The following is a 16,387-nucleotide window of genomic DNA, read 5'->3' on the forward strand; positions in this document are numbered from 1 at the left end:
ATGACAATGTGTATATGAGAGGTTCAGAAAAGTTCTTGTCTCTGCCACCTTGTAAGCAGTAGTACTTTACTGTTTTTGAAGTAGAAATTAGCTGGAAAAATCACATAATTAAAATTGCATACTTTACAGTGTACCAAGGGGAACTATTTCAGTTTATTATTCAGATTCTGATGATTATTATAGGAGGTTCTTCATGTGCCCTTAAGTACTTTGTCTTTAAAGTACTTTATAATTTTTAAAAATTCTTAACAGCACTTTTTTTCTGCTTTAACTTGGACCTTTTTCCCCCTCTGTTTCTTTCATGTTTGTGTTTTCTGGTTTTTAAATTTTTCTGATATTTGCAATCTTTCCCTAGTTCCTTGCTATCTATTTCGTGATATTCCAGATTGTGTGGTACTTAGAAATTAGTATCATATTATTCTCTGCATTCTTTTTCAAAGGAGGTAATCCTTGTTCCCTGTTTTCCTACAAAATGTATCCTTATGTGGAAGAATTAAAGCATTTTCCTAATGGGAAATTCCTTAGGTAAGAGTCTAAATCATGAAATTTGTTTATGCTAGAGAGGTCTTGGTGGAATTGACAGGAGGTGGAAAGCTGCTTTTATTTGGAGTGTGGCCATTTTCTCTCTGACCTTCTCTCTAAGGCTGCCTCTTCCTTTTCCTGATGAAATACAGTTTTAACACAATGAAATTCAGGTTTGTACTTAAAACATACATTGGAGGAAAACAATATCTAACAATGTCTCAGAGTCCAGGAATGAAACTCTGGATCAACTTTCTTAAAAATATATAAATTCATTTAATCCTCAGGGAAGGTAGATTTTATTCATGCATTTATTATCAAAAGGGCTACACCATAATCTGATAACCAAAAATAAAGGGTCTAGAGGCACACCTCACTCAGAGGGTAAGGCAGATATGTGTTCCTGAGGAGAATCAGGAATTAAAATCATCTCAGAAGTGGGAGAATAATATTTGATACCAAGACAGGGTGCTGGGAATGTAATTTATATTGTTTCACATGAGCCCTTATGTAGTACTTCTTTCATGACAGAGTAAAAGAAAATTTCCTAGGGTCATGTTAACATTTCTGATTTAATTAGGTTTCTTTTGATCTTGTTCCTTTTTGCTTTTAATTAAAAACATTTTTTTTAAATGTTTATTTTTGAGAGACAGAGAGAGCATGAGTGGGGAAAGGGCAGAGAGAGAGGGAGACGCAGAATCCGAAGCAAGCTCTAGGCTCTGAGCCTGTCAACACAGAGCCTGACATGGGACTCGAACCCATAAGCTATGAGATCATGACCTGAGCCAAAGTCGGATGTTCGACCACCTGAGCCACCCAGGCGTCCCACTTTTGATGTTGTTCTTATAGGGAAATTTATTAATTTCCCACATAACAGGTTTTTTTAATTTTATTTTTTTAATTCTTTTTTTTTCTTTCTTTCTTTCTTTCCTTATTTTTTAATTTTATTTTTAATTTTTTAAAATTTACATCCAAATTAGTTCCCACATAGCAGGTTTTTAATGTACCATGCTATATATTGTCCTATTATAGCATGTGTTTCTCTTTATTACCCTCTCTGAACATCTGGTACTCATTCCTATATATGCAAGTTCAGACTCCTCCTCTGTCAATCTCACTGGCCCCCCAACTGCCTAAAAAGAAAAACAGAATTCTAGCTTCCCTCCAGGGGAACACCAAGCACTGTCTCAGAATTTCATACAAGCAAAATCCTATATATAATTTTTAATTGAATAGAAATATTCATTAATTCAGTATTTTATTAGTCTAACTTTAAAAAGCTGATTCAGAATGTCCTCAAACAAACACAATCCACATAATACCAAGAATTACCAGAGACTTTAAAAACTATCCCAAAAGTTGACATGGAACACTTTTTAATATATATGTTTTTAAGTTTATTTTTTATTTATTTTGATAGAAATATAGAGAACAAGTGGGGGAGGGGCAGAGAGAGAGAGTGGGAGACAAAATACCAAGCAGGCCCCGCTCTGTCAGCGCAGATCCCGTCGTGGGGCTCAAAGTCACGAACCATGAGATCATGACCTGAGCTGAAACCAAGAGTCAGATGCTTAACGGACTGAGCCCCCCAGGCACCCCTGACATGGAACACTTTTTATGGTTCATAATATTGTCTGGGTTACACAAGAACTAATTCCTGTAAGACATTATGTGTTTGTATGTCATCTATTTCAGTTGTAGTTTTATATCACATTAAATGTAGAAATCTTCCAGTACCTTTATAAATAAGTTCCAGATGTTTTGGACCCATCCAAAGAAGTTTTTAATCTTCTATAAAATAAACTCAGAAACTTTAAATTTAGCAAGTTACAAATGATAGGAAGCTGAGTCCAGATATATGAACTTTTGCAGAAATTAAAACACCTGTGGGTGTCCCAAGTTTTCATTGTGTGAGAATTGCATGCTTACCCCAGAGATGAGCACAAAGCCATTCTCTTCCTGGTTACTTGGTGGATTGGGCTCAGTAGGAATCCCATGTGTGGAATATGGTCTGCCAAAATCCAAACAGGTCGACTAAGCATTGGGCTTCCTGTTTGTATTTGGGTGGGGGCTTAGGCCAGTAATATTTTTGAACTGCCTGGTATTTACCAAGGGTGGCCCTCTCCCATGCCTTCCAGAGAATTTTAGTGCTTCAGATTAGCTCTCTGCTTAGGAGCTGGTGACAGTGAGGTTATCATTTTTTATATGCAACGAGCATCTCTTTTCAGACAGGAAACACCACTGCCGAGGGGTACATGGGATGCTGCCCCAGGCTATTTTGCTGTCACTTCTGTGAGGAGTTAACGGTTTTTCATGGCTAGAGAAGGTCAGATCATGTTCGACTCCCTCATTCCTTCTCTCTTTTGCTTTTTTCATTCAGGAACTGAGTAGTATGGATTCTTTTTTCTAAGTCTGTTGAAGAAACTAGGGTTGAGAGTGGCGAGTGGGTTCCTATTCAAACATCATATCTTTGTCACACTACGTACAAACACCCCACCCCCAGCACAGAGGCCATGGCCTCAGTAGAAGACTCTAAACTGAACCAAAAGGGGTGGGGAGAAAGTAACGGATCTGGAATTTGATTTTATCCTACTTAACGGCTAATACGTTTGCCTGGTATGGTTTCATGGATGTTGACAGAAGATACTAGCGGCCGGTTCAGAAACAAAGGATTTTACTGCCCGTGTCATAGACAGCATGTTGTGTGTTGGTTAGTGCCCTCCTTGCCCTGTAGTCCCATTGTGGGGAGCATGGGGAATTTTGCCAAGGGCCTAGATAAATACCTGTTTAGGCAGTGAACTGTATTATAGTAGAGGAACTCTGAGCTTGGAGAACCTACCATGTTATAGCCAGAAGTAAGCAAGCCTGTTTTTTGTGTCAAGGGAGACATTGCCTCATTTCTTAAGGTTTCTCGTGCCAAACACAACCTTGAGAAATGTTCAGGGCCTCACATTCTTGGTGTGCTTAGCAAAATGTACAGGTGAGTGAGAGACCCGTGGAGGACCGTTTCTCCCAATAGAGGACATTAACCAGACTTTTAACCTTAAAGAAGCTAGGCTTTCTCCCTTCATTTCTTTTGGCTCCTATCCACCAAATCATCCACCACTTCTAGAAATTATATCTAGCCACATTATTCACTTATTTAATATTTTAATTAAATTGTCTCAAAACCATCTCACTTTCATGTTTATGGGAGCTATGGATCATATTGAAATGATGAAAAATATGTTACAACTTTTAGGCAAAGCCCAAATATTCACATATTTTTTACCTGGCTTAATATAGTACATGTATTTATCTTTCTTTTGAACGTATTTTGAAAAGAAGTTTCTTCTTTTACCAATAGACATTTCATGACTCAAGTACTCTTAATCTCCCACTTGGGAAATATTTATCCCAAATAGAAAATGATTTTTGAGAATATATTTTGAACATTAAAAAAAAAAAGAGTTTGCCGCCCCAAACCACACAGCTTTAAGGTTACAGCTCTGTTTGAGGGAGAAGGGTCTGTGAAAACAAAGACTGGTGCTCACACATGTTAAAACATACTTCCCTGCGATTAAAAACTTCATATTTCTTGCCTGTGATAGTCCCTACACACATTCTTCCCTCAACTGAGAGAACCAGATCAGTGAAAACTGAAAACATTTCTTAGCTCTGTTGCCATATCTTTTCATGCCTACAATTTTGGCAGAGAGCTCTCTTCTGTCTAGGAAGTTGCCACCTTGTACTTCACAGTCTCTAGGACATCCTGGGACCTTCTCCTCATTCCCCATCATTACCATTCCAGGTGTCTCTGTCCCGGACATTGGAATTTAAAGTGTCAGTCTTAGTTTTTCTTACCAGGTTAGAGTACCAACCCAGTCATTTCCTGTTCCAATTCCCACTGAAGACCCTCGAAAACATCTGCCAATAGAAGCAATGTAAAAACTGTTAAGTCTAGCTCCTTTCCTTTAAGACTGTAGTTTGTTTCAGTTTCATGTACCTGACTGCCCAGAGTCCCAATAGCAGGCTGTGTACATCCCTCTTTGAAACAGTTTTTCTCTCATCATCTGTAAGTTTTTATAGTCCAGTGCCAGATATGGGCCCACTGTATTCTTTTCCCTTTAGTTCCCTGAATACTCTTCACGTGTCTTTTAGAGTCTTCTACATTCATATTATTCCTACTTCCGACACTAGTTTTCATGGTGTCACAATGGAGTATTGAGATAGTATTGAAGGGAAAACACTACACAGTTCAAGAATATAACATTTGTTTAGTGGCAAAGGCTACAGAAACATATCCACGTGGTGATAGTTGCACAAAAACAGAGGATGACATAGCATATTCTCATTTGAGGTTGTAAGTTTTTCTGACATGTGAGGGCCCAGTAGCTGACAAGGACAAAGATCCCATCAGGTCACCTTTGTCATTCTTGGGTTGATAGGTGGGGGGGGGCCGTGGTGGGAAGCAGGGAGGCTTACACCCTCCTGGTGAATCCTGACTGTTGTGGAGACTCTGGCTATTGTACAAGGCTGCTCACTAGGTACAGCGACCAAGTGCAAACTCTAGGATATGCCTGAATGTTCACTGTCAATCAGTGTGAATCAAAGCTCAGTTTCTAATCCTTCATCAAGACCAGACACTAGGCCTTCCCGAAATCTGTTCCTTAAAGGGTAAGGAACAGAATTTCTCCCTCTGGCAGTTAGAGAAACTACCTTCATGGGGTTAAGATTGTTGATGTGGCTAATCCTTAAACCTGGGGAAGGGAAGAAGATGGTTGGGACATTTTTGATGTTTACAGATTAAACTTTATTCCTTTGTAGCATGATAACACAGAACATATTGGTTTATACACTTATGAGGTCATCATATTCATGAACTAAAATATTTACAGATAGAATAATACAGTGTGTGGGATTTGCTTCAGAATAATCCAGGGTGAGAGAATTATGGGAGGGAAGTGGTTTAGATGAAACAACATTGGCTATGAGTTGAGTGGGTGATTGTTTATGTTGAGTTTATTATACTACTCTCTCTATATGTGCATATGTGTGAAATTTTCCATTATAAAGTTTTTTTTTTTAAAGATACAGAATCTTATCTTTTCTGATCATACTGGCAGGAATTTTATTAATTCTTTTGATTCTAAAGAAACAGCTTTTGTTATATTGATTTTTTTCTCCATTGCTTTCTGTTTTCTATTTCATTGATTTTGGCACTTCTCTTTATTATTAATTTTATTCTGCTTAGTTTGGATTTAATTTGCTTTTCTTTTTCTAGTTGTTTTTTTTTTTAATTTTTTTTTCCACGTTTATTTATTTTTGGGACAGAGAGAGACAGAGCATGAATGGGGGAGGGGCAGAGAGAGAGGGAGACACAGAATCGGAAACAGGCTCCAGGCTCCGAGCCATCAGCCCGGAGCCCGACGCGGGGCTCGAACTCCCGGACCGCGAGATCGTGACCTGGCTGAAGTCGGACGCTTAACCGACTGCGCCACCCAGGCGCCCCTAGTTTTTAAAGATAGAAATTTAAGTCCTTGATTTTAAAACTTTGTCCTTTTTTTTCAGTTTTTTATTATTTATTTTGAGAGTGAGAGAGAGTGTGCATATGCGCATGAGTGGGAGAGGGACGGAGAGAGAGGGAGAAAGAATCCTAAGCAGGCTCCACACTGTCAGCGCGGAGCCTTATGGAGGGCTTCATCTTATGAACCTTGAGATCATGACCTGAACCAAAATCAAAGACTTGACTGCTTAAACAACTGAGCCACCCAGGCACCCCCTGCTCTTTTTATATAGCATCTTAATGCTATAAATTTTCTTCTGAGTACTATATTAATTGCATGTCATACATTTTAGTATGTCCTGTTTTCCCTTGTGATTTATTCTTTGACCCATGGATTGTTTTAAAATGTGTTGTTTAGCTTTCAAACATTTGATGATTTTTCTATACATATGTTGATTGCCTTTTCTTTTCTTTGTTTTTCTCCTTCCCCTTTCTTTTTATTTTTTTAAAGTTTTTACTTAAATTCCAGTTAACATACAGTGTAATATTAGTTTCAGGTGTACAATATAGTGATTCAACACTTCATACAACATTTGGTGCTCCATTCTAACTAATTCTTTTTTGTTTTGTTTTTTGTTTCTTTTTGACTTATGTTTTTTAATTTATTAATTTTAAAAAGCAGTAAGAGCAATTAAAGTAGTTACTGTAATATATACTAAATATAACATCTACAAAGATGATAACAATAGGATTTTTTTTAATCCAAGTTAGTTAACATATATGTAACTATGATTTCAGGAATAGAATTTAGTGATTCATCGCTTATATTTAACACCCAGTGCTCATCCCAACAAGTGCCCTCCTTAATGCCTCTCATCCATTTATCCTATCCCATCCTCTCACACAACACCCCACCAGGAACCCTCAGTTTGTTCTCTGTATTTAAGAGTCTCTTATAGTTTGCCTCCCTCTCTTTTTTTTATCTTGTTTTTGCTTCCCTTCCCCCATGGTCATCTGTTTTGTTTCTTAAATTCCACATATGAGTGAAATCTTATGTTTGTCTTTCTCTGATTTATTTCGCTTAGCATATTACACTCTAGTTCCATCCACATTGTTGCAAATGGCAAGATTTCATTCTTTTTGATTGCTGAGTAATATTCCATTGTGTGTGTGTGTGTGTGTGTGTGTGTGTGTGTGTGTGTGTGTGTGTGCAGGTATTTATCCATTCATCAGTCTATGGACATTTGGGCTCTTTCTGTACTTTGGCTATTGTTGATAGTGCTACTATAAACACTGGGGTGCATATGCCCCTTCAAATCAACACTCCTGTATCCTTTGGATAAATACCTAGTAATGCAATTACTGGGTCATAGGGTAGTTCTATTTTTACCTTTTTGAGGAAACTCCATACTGTTTTCCAGAGTGGCTGCACCAGTTTGCATTCCCACCAGCAGTTGATTGCCTATTCTATAAATCCTGCTCTGAAGTCTATGCTTAGTATCAGTGTAGCCACTTCAGCTTTCTAAAATTAGCATTTATGTGATCTGTCTTTTCCCATCCTTGTCTTGCAACCTGTCTGTCTCATTATACTTAAAATGGTTTCTTGTAAGCAATACATGGTAGGGAATTTATTTTTTATGTAATCTGACATTCTCTTTCTTTTTTTTTTTAATGTTTATTTTTGAGAAAGAGAGAGCATAAGTGGGGCAGGGGCAGAGAGGGAGAGAGAGAGAGAGAGAGAGAGAGAGAGAGAGAGAGAGAGAGAGAGAGAGAATATCCCAAACAGGCTCCATGCTGTCAGTGCAGAGCCCAATGTGGGGTTTGATCTCACAAACCTGTGAGATCATGATCTGAACCAAAACCAAGAGTCACATGCTTGACTGAGCCACACAGGTGCCCTGACATTCTCTTCCTTTAATGAGGTTGTTTAAACCATTTACATTTAATGTGATTATTGCTATGGTTGGGTTTAAATATGCCATTTATTTTTTCTCTTCTTCCCATTTACCTCTTTTTCTGACTTGTTTTATTTTTAAGATTCCATTTTATATCTTATAATAGCTTGTTTTTTTTGTGTGGTTGCTTCAGAGTTTAGAGTAAGTCAGACACTTAACCAACTGAGCCACCCAGGCGCCCCCAAAGTATTTTCTAATTTCTTTTTGATTTCTGTTTCTTTTCCCCACTTGTTTCATTTAGGAGTGTACAGTTTAATTTTCATATATTTGTGATTCCAAAATACCTTTCTGTTATTTCTAATTTACTCCATTGTGATTGAAAAACATACTTCATATAATTTAATCTCTTTTTTCTAATTAAAACATTTTTTAAAATGTTTATTGCCATGAGAGAGAGACAGAGTGTGAGAAGGGGAGGGGCAGAGAGAGAGGGAGACACAGAATGGAAAGCAGGCTCCAGGCTCTGAGCTGTCAGCACAGAGCCTGATGCAGGGCTCGAACCCATGAACTGTGAGATTGTGACCTGAGCTGAAGTCTGACATTTAACTGACTGGGCCACCCAGGCGCCCCTAATTTAACCTTTTTTAATTATTAAGGCTTGCTTTATGGCCTAGGATATGATCTTTCCTTCAGAATGTGCCATATACACTTGAGAATAATGTGTATTCTGCTGTAATTGAGTGGATTGTTTGTATAGATGTATGTTAGGTTTAGTTAGTGTATATTGTATTCTAAGTTTTTCTTTTTTTTATGTTTATTTTTGAGAGAGAGAGAGAGAGAGAGAGAGAGAGAGAGAGAGAATGAACGAACAGGGGAGGGACAGAGAGAGAGACACACACTGAATCTGAAGCAAGCTCCAGGCTCTGAACTGTCACCACAGAGCCTAACACGGGGCTCGAACTCACAAACTGCAAGATGATGACCTAGGCCAAAGTTGGACGCTTAACTGACTGAGCCACCTAGGCACCCCAGTTGTATTCTAAGTTTTATATTTCCTTTGATCTTCTCCTTAATTGTTGTATTCTTATTGAAAGTTGGGAGTGCCAGGCTGGCCCACTCTGTACATCATGTGACTCTTGATCTTGGGGTTGTAAATTCAAGCCCCACATTGGGTGTAGAAATTACTTAAAAATAAAATCTTAATTAAAAAGTTGAAAAAAAGTTGGATATTCAAGTCTCCCAACTATTATGCTACACTGTCTATTTCTCTCTTCACTTATGTCAGTTTTTGCCTCATGTATTTTGGGGCTCAGTTGTTAGGTGCATATTTTTGTAATTGTTATATTTATCCTTATGTATTGAAGTTTATTTAATCTAAAATCACATTTTTTGTTTTAAAGTCTGTGTTGTCTGAGGACGCCTGGGTGGCTCAGTCGGTTAAGCATCCGACTTCAGCTCAGGTCACAATCTCGCGGTCCGTGAGTTCGAGCCCCGCGTCGGGCTCTGGGCTGATGGCTCAGAGCCTGGAGCCTGTTTCCGATTCTGTGTCTCCCTCTCTCTCTGCCCCTCCCCCGTTCATGCTCTCTCTCTGTCTCAAAAATAAATAAACGTTAAAAAAAAAAATAAAAAAATAAAGTCTGTGTTGTCTAATGTTAATAGTGGTTGCTCTTTGTGTTGATACGTTTTTTTTTTCTTGTGTTTTTACTTTCAACCTAGTTGCATATTGAAACCTAAAGCATACCTCATATAGACAATATATAGTTGGATCTTGCTTTTTATTCATCCACAGTCTCTGCCTTTCAACTGAATTGTTTAATCCATTCACAAGTTATAGTATTATTGATATAGTTGGATTTACACTTGCTCTTTTACTTTATGTTTCATGCCTTTTTTGTTTGTTGGTTCTTCCTTTTACTGTTTTTACATTAAGTGAATATTTTTAGTGTAAATTTTAATCTTTTATTTTTTTCACTATTTTTTTTCTATTTCTTTTAGTGAAGAACTATTTATCTCTGAGAAGTACAAAGTTTCATCAAACTGAAATGTCTCAAATTCAAAATGAAGCATTGTATGCTACTATATGTTTTGAGATTAAAAGGCCAATAATGGTAATAAGTCTGTATTCTCAGGCCACCTGTAGGAAAAAGTGCTCTATGGTGGAGGAATATAGTTGGTTCTCAAAAGTAGATGTACAATATCTTTCTTATAAGAACACCTGTTGATATTTTATGAATAAGTAAGGCTCTGTGACATTATAAACTTATAATTCTATATTAGTAAGTAACAACAACTTTTTGCTTTATATCCTGTAGGACATAGGTAGGCTATTATGTCTGTTAAAATCACAAAATTGTCCTTTTTGACATAATTTAGATGTGCACTTAAATATTTATTAATCTTTTATTAACTTAGGGAGTACTGAATTAACAATTTCAAAGATTTGGAAATATTTGAAATACCTCCTAAAAAGTGGTATAGCAGTAAAAGAAGCTCATCTTGTATAGACTTCAGTATCAGATTCCATCAGTCAGCTCAGCATAACTGTTATCTTCCATTCTTTTATTGAATGGTAATTTGACAATAGCATATCACAGTGTTTATTTTCCGCAGGCCAGACAGGACCAGAATAGAGCTGGCCCACCATTTCCAGCTAAACACACTGACAAAGTATTCAACTATATGGCTGTATTCATCTAGTAAAGTGTAAATAAGCTATATACACAATGTGTACACGAGTAAACTATATGTATGCTTATACCTGTAAAAGTACAGAATAAAGTTCTTAGGTTTCCATAGAATTCTTATATTCTTTTTTCTTTCATCTTCAAATAGAATACATGTGTATAAAGGTCAGCCTTCAACATTAGGAAAGCTGATCTGGCAAAAGTCCTTGGTCTTTAGTTCCTTGCTATGTACTTTTTTAACTGTTAAAACTCCCTTGTCCTCCCTTTCCCAGATGGATAGGACCATTTTCTTCTCCTGAAGAGGAGTCAGAGCTTTTTGCTCCCTAGCTTCTTCCTCGTTTTTATTTATTTATTTTTGTAATCTTCAGTCATTCTAGCTTTTCTTAAATTTTATGAAAAGGAAATATTATTGTATCTACCAAGTTGCAGGTCTGCATGTTATACCACTGACTTATTTGTGGGGAAATGCAATATTTAGATTTAGTAGAAATTTTATATGGAGTTTGGGGCTGAGAAGAGGGGGGTCAAAGTCTGGAATTTGAGAGCGAAAGGTGCTAGGTCCCACTTTCTGCATTAGACACAGGTCAAGATTAATGGAACCAGGTAAGTTACTCTCCAGGTGAGTGAGAATGGTGGGAAATTTAGAGATTGAAATGGATCTCTGAACAGTCAATTAAGCCTTTGAGTGATTGAGAAGATAAATACTAGGACAAAATCCATTCTAACAACTGATTCCGTTATGTAAAACAAACCTACAGGATTTGAAATGCAACCAAGTCTGTTTTATATTAAGGCAAATATAAACCAACTTAATCTTAGACCTGCCTCCAGCCCCAGATTATGTTTGGTAAGAGCACAAAGAGCTGTACAGCATGAATACACAAGGAATCAGTAGAGTGAGAAGGCTCACTGCCAGGGAAGTTTGGCACAAGAACTCTAAGAGGAAGGGGAAATTTCTCCCTCGTTGAATCAACTTTGGCTCTCTGGAATAGAGAACATGGAGAGAGAGGGACCAAGGAAAGCCAACCCTATTCTACTTGTTGATACCCTAACAAGCTGTTGATTTTAAAAAGGGGATAAAGGGGCAAAGTGTGGGTAGCATTCTGTTCCTCTGAGTCAATCCTAATGAAGTGGGAGGTTCTTGAAGAAATTAATTTCCATTTAAATTCATGTGTGACCCTCTTCTAGAAACCTCCACTTCTTTTGGAATTTTAGTTGAGAATTTCAAATGATCCAGCAATAGTGAGGTCTTTTTTGACATGTTCTATTTCTCCCAAGTTTTTTGTTGAATGCCTGATTTCCGCTATAGAAATTTTCTTAAAATTGGAATGACTGATTACTTTCCTTTCTGTTTACTAATTTAATATGGAAAAATAAATCATGGTTCTCATACTTCCAAAGCAATCAGGCTTTTAATCCAGGGTACTGTACTCACAGGTTTCCTGTAGGAGTTCATGCCAGATTTTCTGGCAACGAAAACAGTGGTCGATTCCAGGGCTTTTCTGACTTAAAGACACAGCAGTACTACTTAGCACAAAGTAGAAACCTGCCCCTCCACTGCAGTTTCCACGCTTAACAAAAAGTGACAGAAGCAATGAAATGGGTGGATTTTACCAGGGCGTTATAGAACAAAGGAAAAATAGTCTGGGCTCTGCCTGGGCCCTGTGTACACTCCACCCCCCCCCCAAAAAAAAATCATCTGAAAAGAATGACTTTACTTTTTCTTCAGAAATGACTTTAATTCTCTGACTTTTGATCATCTGTGGGCAGATTTTCTGTTTTGCATCCTATTTGCCCCAAACGCTGGCATACAGTAGCATCCCACTGGTGGGGCAATTACCTAGAATTGAAGGAAGTCACTTAAATTCTTTATCCCTACTCAGTTGTAGGAGCTTATGTGTCTGTTTTACCGGAGGGATACAATTCATAGCACCTGAGCTTAATTTCTGCATTTTCTCCTGATCATTTTCTTGCTACTCAAGTCACTCTTTTATTTATTTGTTTGTTTATTTATTTATTAAGTTTTTATTTATTTTGACACAGAGAGACAGCATGAGCAGGGGAGTGGCAGAGGGGGGGGGAGAGAGAGAGAGAGAGAGAGAGAGAGAGAGAGAGAGAGAGAGAATGAGTCTCAAGCAGGCTCCGCACTGTCAGCACAGAGCCTGATGCAGAACTTGAATTCACGAACTGTGAAATCATGACTTGAGCCGAAATCAAGAGTCGGATGCTTAACCTACTAAGCCATCCAGGTGCCCCAACCCGTCACTCTTTCTTAAGACATGGCACTTTGTGGTTAAAATTGAACTACACGAAGCTGAAGAGAAAGTTTTCTTCCTTGCTATGTGACATGATATTCTTGTAGCCCTGAAAGAAAACTCTGAATTTAGCTTACCTTTTATGCTGAAAAAAATCATTTAATTTAGTGCTATCTTTAGACTGCAGCTTTTCCATGCAACTGCTGTTGACTACCAGGTATTATACCTTCTTCAAATTTGACTGGTTAGGGTAGAATATCTTTTAATTATGTTTGTAACTTAGGTCTGATTTTAATCACTGTTTGTAGTTATGTATAACGTAGATCCTTGAGTAGTTTTTGTACATTTGTTTTCTGAATATACCTATTGCCAACATTAGGTCTTGTGTCCCAAACACTTAATTTTTTGAAAACTGTCTGATCCTGTTCCTTCTTTGGAGCTTCACAGGCATGGTTGTATTTTTGAGGATAGATTGTTAGGTAAGATGGAGTCATAGACTCATTCCCATTACTCCAGTTTTTCTCCATTATAAGTACCTTTCTTTTCCTATTTTGAGGTTAAAGTCATTTTCTCTGGTGGGAAATTTTATAATAATGTTATGTTCTTGAAATTTCCTACTTAAAAAAGTCAAGAGATCTTAGTGTTTTTAAAAATAATTGTTGTTTTTTAATTTCAGAGAGAAAGAGTGTGAATGGGGGATAGGGAGAGAGGAAGGGAGGGAGGGAGACAGACAGACAGACAGACAGACAGACAGAATCTTAAGCAGGCTCCACACTCAGCATGGAGCCTGACACAGGGCTCCATCCCGTGACCCTGGGATCATGACGTGAGCCGAAATCAAGAGTCTGACTCTCAATCAACTGAGCCACCCAGGCACCCCTTAAGCATGGTTTTTAAATTTTATGTATATCATAATGACATTTTACTAAGCAAATGCTTCTGGATTAACTACTGGATTAATTATATTTGTATTTAAACCCCACCCACTTCCAAAAATAATTTGAGGCAACTTACATTAAAATCATTCATGTCCACTAAAATCAACTACAATGGAAGAGATGGGAAAAAAAAAACAAGTGTAGGCAAGGATGAAGAACAAGTAGAACTTTCTGTATGTGCCCATAAGAGAGTAAACTGCCATAACCATTTTGGAAAAGTGTCTGGCAATATTTACCAAGCTGAACATTGGTATGTCCTATGAGCAGCAATTCTAATTATACAACCAACAGACATGTACACATAAGTTTACCAAAAGGCGCATGCTAGCATGTTCACATAGCGCTATTCATGGTTGTCCTGAACCGTAAGCTACACAAATGCGCATTGTTCAGGACTGGATTGTGTCCTCCCCAAATCCATGGGTGAATCCTAACCCCCAGTGGGACTGTGTTTGGGGATAGGGCTTTTAAGTAGATAAATTGAATGAATGAAGCTAGACACATGTTAATAAAGGAAATGAGTTTATGTAAAGCAATAGGTACCCTAACACCCAACTTGAAAATAATTTAGGATACACTTATAATGATTTGATCAATATCAGTGCAAAATGGCATTTTCCTATGTCTGGAATATTTGTCAACCAGCAAAGAGCAGATCTATCAGAGAGGCTGATTAATGCTATGTGTTTTAAAAACCTTCAATTAAAAAAAATCTTTTACCTATTAAATATTAGAGATACTTCTAAAATAATTTTATTTTGTATTTATTTTGTGTTGTTTCCTTTTTTAAAAATTTTTTAAATGTTTATTTATTTTTGAGAGGGAAAGAGACAGAGCATGAGCAGAAAGAGGCAGAGAGAGAGAGAGAAAGAGAGAGGGAGACAGAATCCGAAGCACGTTCCCGGCTCTGAGCTGTCAGCACAGAGCCCAACGCGGGGCTCAAACTCACCAGCCCTGAGATCATGATCTGAGCTGAAGTCGAATGCTCAACCGACTGAGCCACGCAGGTGCCCCTGTGTTGTTTCCTTTTAATATTTTCTACTATCAAAAGTGCATATCCAGTAGAGATCATTTTTATGTTGGTGAAATATACAGCATAATATATTATAATATATAAATGTACGTAAATCTGTATAAATATCTAAAAATGTCATAGTATATTGTAATCATGATAAGTCATGAATTTATTTTTATGCCATTTTTTTTACAGGAAACTGAAGCTTTTAATAAAACCCTGTACAGAAAAATGATTCACTGTTTATTATTATGGACACACATTATTTGAAATTGCATAAAATATTGTGATGAATACATAATAACTTATGATTTCAGGAATTGGAAACGCTTTTGCGGGGATGCCCCCTGATTTTCCACCTGTGTGGTTACCCTCAACTCTCCTCTGGTTCTCCATGCCAGAAGGACTGCAGGTTTTCTTTGGAGTTTTAGTTGCCCTGAGCGGTCCTAACTTTACTGCCTTCAGTCTGAAAGTTGTAAAATGGGTAATTCACCCCATGTTTTTCCCTTTTCCCAAGTGTCAGTTCTTTCCAGAATCTGCCTGCTTCTGTTCACTGTCCAGTGCTTTCAGATTACCTATTTTCTCTTTTGTCTAGAGTTCATAGCTGCCATGGGCAGGAGGGTCACTGGGGGAAGTGCTTATTTTGTTCTACTGGACCAAGAACTCTTCTCGCTTTTCTGAGAGCACACCCTCTACTATCTTACAAAGAAGGCTGCATGGGAAATGGATTTTTTGAGAAATCACCTGTCCAAAAATATCTTTATTTTGCTTGATTAATAATTTGACTGGGCATGGATAGTTTGGCAATAATTTCCCTTTAGAAAATTTTAGATGGCATACTATTATCTTTGTGCTTCCCTTATTACGGTTGCAAAGTTTGATGGGAATTGATACAAATCAGTTTCTTCACCTTTTATATTTAAACTGTTTTTTCTTTTGAAGTTTTTGGAATATTCTTTTTGTATTCCTGGTTTCTGAAGTTTCATGGTAATATGCCTTGGAATGGAGCCTTTTCCCCCATTCTTTGTGCTTGGTGTTCACGGGATTTTTTTTTTTTTTAATGTTTATTTTTGAGAGAGAGAGAGGGCAGAGGATCCAAAGCAGGCTCTGAGCTGACAGCAGTGAAGGGTTAGGGACTCAAACTCACGAACAGTGAGATCATGACCTGAGCCAAAGTCGGATGTTCAGATGTTCAACCAACTGAGCAACCCAGGTGCCCCTGGACTCTTTCAACTTAGACAAGCATGTTCTTCAGTTCTAGGAAATTTTATTTTTATTTTTTCAGTGCTGCTGCTTTTTTTTCTCCATAGGTTTTGGAGCTTCTCCTGGTTAGATATTGGACCTTCTGGATTTATTTTCTAATTCTCTTATTTTCTCCTCTGTCTCCTGTTTTTTTGTACTCCTTTTGTTCAGTTTTCTGGAAGATTACTTCAACCTTTTTCTTCTAATTCTTTTCCTGAACTTTTTATTTAACAGTCCTATTTAGAACTCTTTTATATGCGCTAATTGTTCTTTCCGTTTACAGCATCCTTCTTTACTCTATGGATATAATATCTTCTTCTCTCTAGGTGTATTAGAGTGTATTTTTCTTTG

At 37.5% G+C, this 16,387-nt stretch overlaps 1 protein-coding gene across 2 annotated transcripts in view; it reads left to right on the top strand.

Annotated features, from left to right (window-relative positions):
* The window catches only part of AFG1L (AFG1 like ATPase), a 208,482-nt gene that overhangs the window by 151,249 nt on the left and 40,846 nt on the right, over positions 1-16,387 (top strand). The window lies entirely within an intron of this gene.

The sequence above is a fragment of the Puma concolor genome, chromosome B2, assembly GCF_028749965.1.
Source record: "Puma concolor isolate L17-30 chromosome B2, mPumCon1.1.hap2, whole genome shotgun sequence".
In the NCBI taxonomy this organism is placed as follows: domain Eukaryota; kingdom Metazoa; phylum Chordata; class Mammalia; order Carnivora; family Felidae; genus Puma; species Puma concolor.